Source organism: Podarcis muralis, chromosome 1 (genome assembly GCF_964188315.1).
Source record: "Podarcis muralis chromosome 1, rPodMur119.hap1.1, whole genome shotgun sequence".
NCBI lineage: Eukaryota > Metazoa > Chordata > Lepidosauria > Squamata > Lacertidae > Podarcis > Podarcis muralis.
In genome coordinates, this window is record NC_135655.1 from 129,504,740 (window position 1) to 129,511,466 (window position 6,727).

The 6,727-nt window shown below is 46.6% G+C and overlaps 1 protein-coding gene across 2 annotated transcripts in view; it reads right to left on the reverse strand.

Annotated features, from left to right (window-relative positions):
- The window catches only part of INO80D (INO80 complex subunit D), a 40,037-nt gene extending 35,168 nt beyond the window's left edge, over positions 1–4,869 (reverse strand). For both annotated transcript variants that reach the window (XM_028702141.2, XM_028702133.2), the window contains exon 1: positions 4,442–4,869. The gene's annotated coding sequence lies outside the window, so the exon portion shown is untranslated. The remainder of the gene's footprint in view (positions 1–4,441) is intronic.
- Between the last annotated feature and the right edge of the window lie 1,858 nt (positions 4,870–6,727).

Below are 6,727 nucleotides of genomic sequence, written 5' to 3' on the forward strand. Positions count from 1 at the left end.
TCCAGAAGGCTGCATTCGGCCCCAGACATTCCCCACTGATTTCTAGAGATTTATACTGAAATCACATGTTAGTGTCAGATATTAATAATGACCTGCTGCTGAGCATTTTATATCCCATCAGCCATGGCCTATACACAGCATCCCCAATCCCTTTGCCCAGGGTTTCTGCTGAAATTTTCCATGGCAGACACTAACTCATGTGAATTTATGGTCAGCCTTTCCTTGTTTTGCTATGTTTCAGGAGGGATCACCTAGCAGCCAATACTGGTGAAACACAAAGCCCTTTGAGCCACCACATTTCTCTCCTCCATGGACCTTGGGATCATGGTGAATTGAGTCCAATCTTATGGACACTGACAGCACTTTCCTATGGAATGTTTATTCCAAAGTAAGCCCGGTGCATTCAAGGGGGCTTGCTCCCAGGTGGGTGCAGAGGACTGTACCCCTAATGTGAAAACAAGTTCCCCTGAAACTCGTTGCAACTTACTTCCACATCCTGCATTTAGGATCAGAGTGAAAGTGACTCATATCGTCTTGCTCTCAGTATTAACACCCACATATCAGAAAGATGTTAATTTAGTCCCAGCAGCATTTTTCTCATTATCATCAGTAATTCTATATTTGAACACTTCGAGCCACTTTTAAAAAAATCTCCAGAAGCTAGATGTGACAAAACTGCTCCCATTCTGTCTTTCTAAAACTGATACAGTTTTAGAATCTGAAGACAGGGTAGGCTGGTGGAACCAAAATATTCAGTACTAAAGAGGGGAGGGGAGCATGTGCTACCTCACTGAGAGAATTGTCAGATAACCCTTATTTTAGAGTTCCTTCCCTCAAGCCCCCCGCCCGCCCAGGAAATATGATAATACTCATTACTCTGAAATATTGTATTTATGTACCACTTTGCAGAATGAAACCTTCAACTTTAGATTGTCTCTCATTTTAAAATTGTAGTTCTCTCTGCTTTGGAAGAGTAACTACCACTTACTAAGTCATAACATTTCTCAGTGCACATACACCCATGTGGTGAGATTTTTAACACCTCCCGATTGCCTGGATGTCTGATTGAATGTGGATAGCAAAGGTTCTTCACTCCATGTGGACAGGTGGCAAAAGCAACTGGCTATGTGGTAGTTATTTGCCAATCATGGAAATTAACTACTTTATAAAAGTCAACTGTATTCAACCCACATTTTGCAATTATTTAAGATGTACTGGCATTCATGAAAAGCTAGCTTTAATTCTGTTGAAATCAGTAAGACAGGCAGAGCAATTATTTGGAGGCTTGCAAAAAGCTAACTAGTTAAAGGTAAAGAGTAAAGGACTCCTGGACAGTTAAGTCCAGTCAAAGGCAACCATGGGGTTGTGGCACTCATCTTGCTTCCAGGCCGAGGGAGCCTGCGGTCAGCTTTCCGGGTCATGTGGCCAGCATGACTAAGCCACTTCTGCTGCAACGGGACACCGTTATGGAAACCAGAGCGCACGGAAACTCTGCTTACCTTCCCGTCGCAGTAGTACCTATTTATCTACTTGCACCGGTGTGCTTTCAAACTGCTAGGTTGGCAGGAGCTGGGACAGAGCAACAGGAACTTACCCTGTTGCGGGGATTCGAACTGCCAACCTTCTGATCTGCAAGTCCAAGAGGCTCAGTGGTTTAGACCACAGCATCATCTGCTAACTAGGGCCCCCTAGTCAGCACCCTATGCTGTATTTGGGGTAAGGAAGGGTCTTAACATTAGGTAGTTGTGTTTTAGATAGTAATGTTCATATTTGTATAATTTTTTTTGCATTTCCACCCTAAGCTACTTATTTAAAAGTAAAATTTACTTATTTTAATGGAGTAAGAGCCCAGTGTGAGGGGAGGGATTTAAAAGGTAGTTCCTATGAAGATAAGGCCATGTTCAATTTTACCAAAGCTAAGTGCAACTGCTGAAATACACTTAAGAAACGGTTGCTGGTGCTGATGTTAAAATTGTAAGCTCCTTGGAACAAGAAACTGTCCTCTTATACTTTGGAAAGCACTATGCAGCTTGATGGTTATATTTAAATAATGAATCAGAACCCAAACACATGGTGACTTTTTTGAGAATGTGTAGACTAGGCCTCAGCCTTGAAGCACTTACGCTAGCACAGACAAAACGGCTTTAACAAAACACCTCCAAATAATGCATAGGGTTATAGTGTCATAGGTTGCAGTTTTGGTCCATCAATCTACAGAGTGACCAAGTTGTTGTTATCTCACTCAGCATAATAGCACTCTTGAGCGTTGAGAAGTCCATTCAAGGTACAGTTCTGTAATGCATTTATAACAGAATGCTTGCATGAGTGCTTTGCAGAAAAGAAACTTGAAGCCACACTCTTTGCCAGAACTAAAATGAAAATGTCCCACCAATCATCTAAGAATAATGGGAAATTGCCTATATAGGTACTGTATTCCATTGGAATCTCAGAAAAGCTCACCTGACACATCTGATTTCAATTCCCCCATGCAATGGAGCTTCTATTCTGCATACAAAACAAGGACAGAGATCCAAAAACAGACTTTGCGTGCAGCCAAGACCTTAAGCTCGAGCACTGTTTTGTTTTGTTTTTAAGCCTTTCAATTTCTGTGAATGGCAGGTCCCAATGGCAAGCCCCAAACTGCATTCTAAACTCCTTTCAAGTTTCAGAAACTGTTTTGACATGTGGCTTGAAGAGGCACACTATGAGAAACACAAATCCAAAGCTCCCTTCATGGATACACGGAACTAGACTCACAGCTCTTGCAATCCTGGCCAAAAGTTCACCTGGAGATGGAGGAAGTGAATGTACTGTAAGCATTCAAGCCCAAGTTAAACTTTTTGCAACATTGGCCTAGGAATCTGGCCATTGCAGACCTCTGCATTGATACAGTCCAGCTCCAAGGACTTGTTATGCCTACACACAATTATCCTACTCTAGCCACATTTCTGAACTGACATTCCTGAAACTCATCTCTTCTGCAACAACTTTCTCCTGAAGGTTTTACGCTCAAACACTGACCATAGAAACAATTTAGCAACCATTTACAGAACGCTATCTGTGTCCTTGTATAATGTGTTTATGGCCTAACACACCCCCAAGACCCTGGCTTGGGTAGTAAATTGTTTCCAGGCCACGAACGGCCAGAAACGACGAGGCTAGCCTTTACAATTCCAACCCATTCACAAAAATCCAGGGTTTCATACACAAACCCAGCATGCCTTTGCAAGGCTGGACTCAATCTCCCTCTCTGACAGCACCTACGAAAGTACTGAAGTGGCAAGATCTGGTAGCCCTGGCCAAACGGACCGCAGAAGTAAGAAGCTGGGCGACAGTACCCTCCACCCACCGACCTCCCCCTCCCCTGGAACAAATCTCAAAACTAGCCAAGGTTGTTTCTAGGCTTTTCCCTTCCTTTCTTTCTAGTGGGACCTTGCAACACCACCTCTGCAGCATGATGATGCCCTTCCTCGCCTCGACTTACCGTCCTTTAACCCTTCGCCTACCCCGCCAGCACCACGGAAAAGTTCCCGCTGCCCCATAACCATTTAAAATCAGGATTAACCTTCGTACTTGTGGGGCAGGAGGAGGAGGGCTTGCAAAGAAGCGTTTGGAAAAGGGGGAAACGCTTCTCTCTCCCCCCCCCCAGCCACCCCTTTCCCAATGCAATTCAGGAGGGAGCGCCAAAATGTTCTTGCACTCATTTCAGGTCGCATTAAAACCCAAATTGAAAACCCAAATTGAAGGAAGGGTCCGAGGTGGTGCTGGAGGGGGGCTCGGCGATGTCCAAAAAGCAAAACTTTAAAAGGCCGGTGGCGTCCGGGGGGGGGGGAGATCCCGGCAGACGCGCTTCCCCGGGACCCCCCGCTCCCCCCCAGGTCTAAAGGGGGCGAAGCGAGCCCCAAACTCCGGAGTGAAACCGTAGTGGGAAATAATAGCAAATAACCCGCTTCCCCCTCTCTCGCCGCCACCCCCCTCCACCACCATCGCGCCCCGGAGTCTCTGCTCCGCGGTCCGCCGGCCTCCCGCCGCCTAACCCCCGCCCGGGCTTCGGAGCTCCCCGGCCGAAGCGCCTTCCCCGCCACCTTCCGAAACCCCCTCTCGGAGGCCTAAGCCCGGCGCCCGGGGCCTGTCCGGCGCTAGGCCGGGCCCCGTCGCGGGGGGCGGGGAGCCGCTAGGCCACAAGGCCCGTCTCTCTCCCGCCTCGGCCGGGCTCCCCTGCCCTCCATCCCCCGGCGCCCCTTTCCCTCGGTTCCCCACCCGCGGGTCCCGGAACCCCCCCTTCCTTCCCACCCACCCACCCCCCTTTCGAAACCCGCGCGGCCCGGCTCTCCCACGCGCATCCCCGGCCTCGCGTAGCCCACCCGGCGGCTGTCCCCGCGCGCGCGGCGCCGCCTGCCGCCCTAGGCGAGCCCGGGGATGCAGGCCGGGCCTGGCTTACCTTTCCAGCTGGCCCTTCTTTTTTTTCCCTCCTCCCTCCTCTTCTCGGCTCTCTCGTCTCTCCCCCCTTTTTCTCCCCCTCAGTTGGGCTGGCAGAGCAAGAGTTTCCTCCCCGGCGGAGGGAGCGGGGAAATGGGTCTCGGAGCTTGCTTGAAGCGCTGAGGAAGCTTCGCTGCTTGGTTTGCTGCTGCCCCCCTGGCTCTGAGGAGAAAGATCCCTGCTTTTCTTTTTTTCTTTCTTTTTTTAGGCTTAGAACGGGAGCTCTTTTATTATGAGGATGATTTAAATAAAATTAAAAAAAATTATTATTATTATTATTTTAAAAAAAGCAAAATAATAAAACAAACAAACAAACGCTTACGAAAGTGCTCGGGGAGGGTGGGTGATTATGAAGTTGGGGGTGGAGGTGGCGGGGTGGGGGGGTTGGAAATTCCCTGAATATATTCTCCAGCAAAGAAGGCAGGGCTGCTGGGGCTGCTCTCGAGAAAGGAGGAAAAAAAGGAGAGCTTTGCAGCCCTCCTACAGCACCACTACAGGCACTGAGAGGACATAACACCAGAGAGAGAGAGGCTCCTCTGCCCGGCCAAAACGACAACTTCCCTACCATCTTGGGAGGGTCGCAGGACAGAGAGAGAAAGAGGGGAGGTCAGGACCAGGGGGGAGAAGGATGGGGTGCTCGGGGTCCCCCCTTCTTTCTTGGGGGGTGCAGAAAATGCAACATTTTGCAAAGGCTCGATCAATGCAACGTTTTGGAAAGGCGAGGCCAAATGTCGCCAGGATGGTGGGTTTCCCTCCGAAGAAAAAAAGGAAAAGGGGGTGGGCAGCGTTTTAAGGTTTTGTTTTCCACCCCCCCCCCCAATTATTTTTATGAATGAATTTGTTGTTTTGTGTGTTTTAAATTAAAAAAAAAGGGGGGGCAGGTGCCTCGCCATCTTCTCCTCCATCCTTCTCCATCGCATCTCGGAAGTTTTGGACGCCCCAGGAGGTTCTGCAAAGGTGAGTCCCCAAAAGGGGCGCACGGTGGGGTTTTTTGGGGGGTTTAGGGGGCGTAGAAAGGGATATTTTCCCCCATGGAGGTGAGGCAAAAAAAAAAGGGGGGGATCGGGCTCCAGGTGAGGGGAAGATAGGTCGGAGATTAAATATGTACTCAAGTGCAACTTAAAAAAACAAGCAAAAGTAAAAATAAACTGCTTTTTGTTGTTGTTCATAGCAGTTTTGTTTCCCCCTCTGGTTGCACTGGGATCAATAACTTGAAAAAAGAGAAAAGGTCTTTTGTTATATTTTCAGTGTGTGTGTTGTTGTTTTGCAGGTGCTTGTGCCCTTATATAAATTTTATTTAATCTGACTTACTGTGTTGTGCCTGAAGTTTGAGCCACTAGTTCTGATGTCTTTCTCATAGTTAGCTTCCTGAACTTAACAGAGGCTGCTTTTTCTCAGAAACCAAATTGAGGATGGTTGTCTGTGGTAAGAATGCGTGCGCAAGATATAACATTGCGAAATACTCTTATATCGTACATTTCGACTTAATCTTTATAGGTCGAAGCGCTGCAAAAGCACTTCAGACTGTTTCCAGAGATTTCTAGTACACAGTTGCTGATTTTGTCACTTTTTTAAAAAGTGCTGCTGATTTAGCTGAAAACCACGTGGTGGTTTAAAACCACTGCAAGTGCAGTGGTTTTAAACTGGCATTTGCTGCAAGCTCGTCTATCAGGTATTCTTTTTTCACCAACTCAGCATTGACTTAATGTTTCAGAATTTCTCAGATGAACTATGATTATAGATGCTAGATTTTTAAAATACGCCTTTTTTAAAGCACTGAATAGGACACCTAAAATATTTGAAATTACTTCACATAAATTCTCATGAAGCTTTCTTTGTGTCTCAGTATTCAGAGAAAGAAGCCACTATTCTGCAAACCTGGATTTTTCTCCTGGAGCAGAAATATTTTCCCTCCAAATTTGGCAGTGTTATCTGTTACTGCTGAATATTCTTGTCAAAGGAACTGACAAACTTCCCTTCAGTTCTGCATGTTTGGCAAGAATACTATTCCTTTCCTTGATAGTTTTTGTCCATTTGAGGGGAAATTCTCTTACTCCTTAGTAGGATCATAGTGTCTCTACTTTCAGGCAGCACTGGGTTATTATAACTTCATATAATGTCAGAACTTGCGGCCAGGCAACAAATATCTAGGGAGAGACTTAACTTTTGGAAGCTTTTGTATTTTCTGTATTCGGATCCATTAAATACAAACTGGATCTTTCAAATCATCTTTTTATTCTTTAAATTA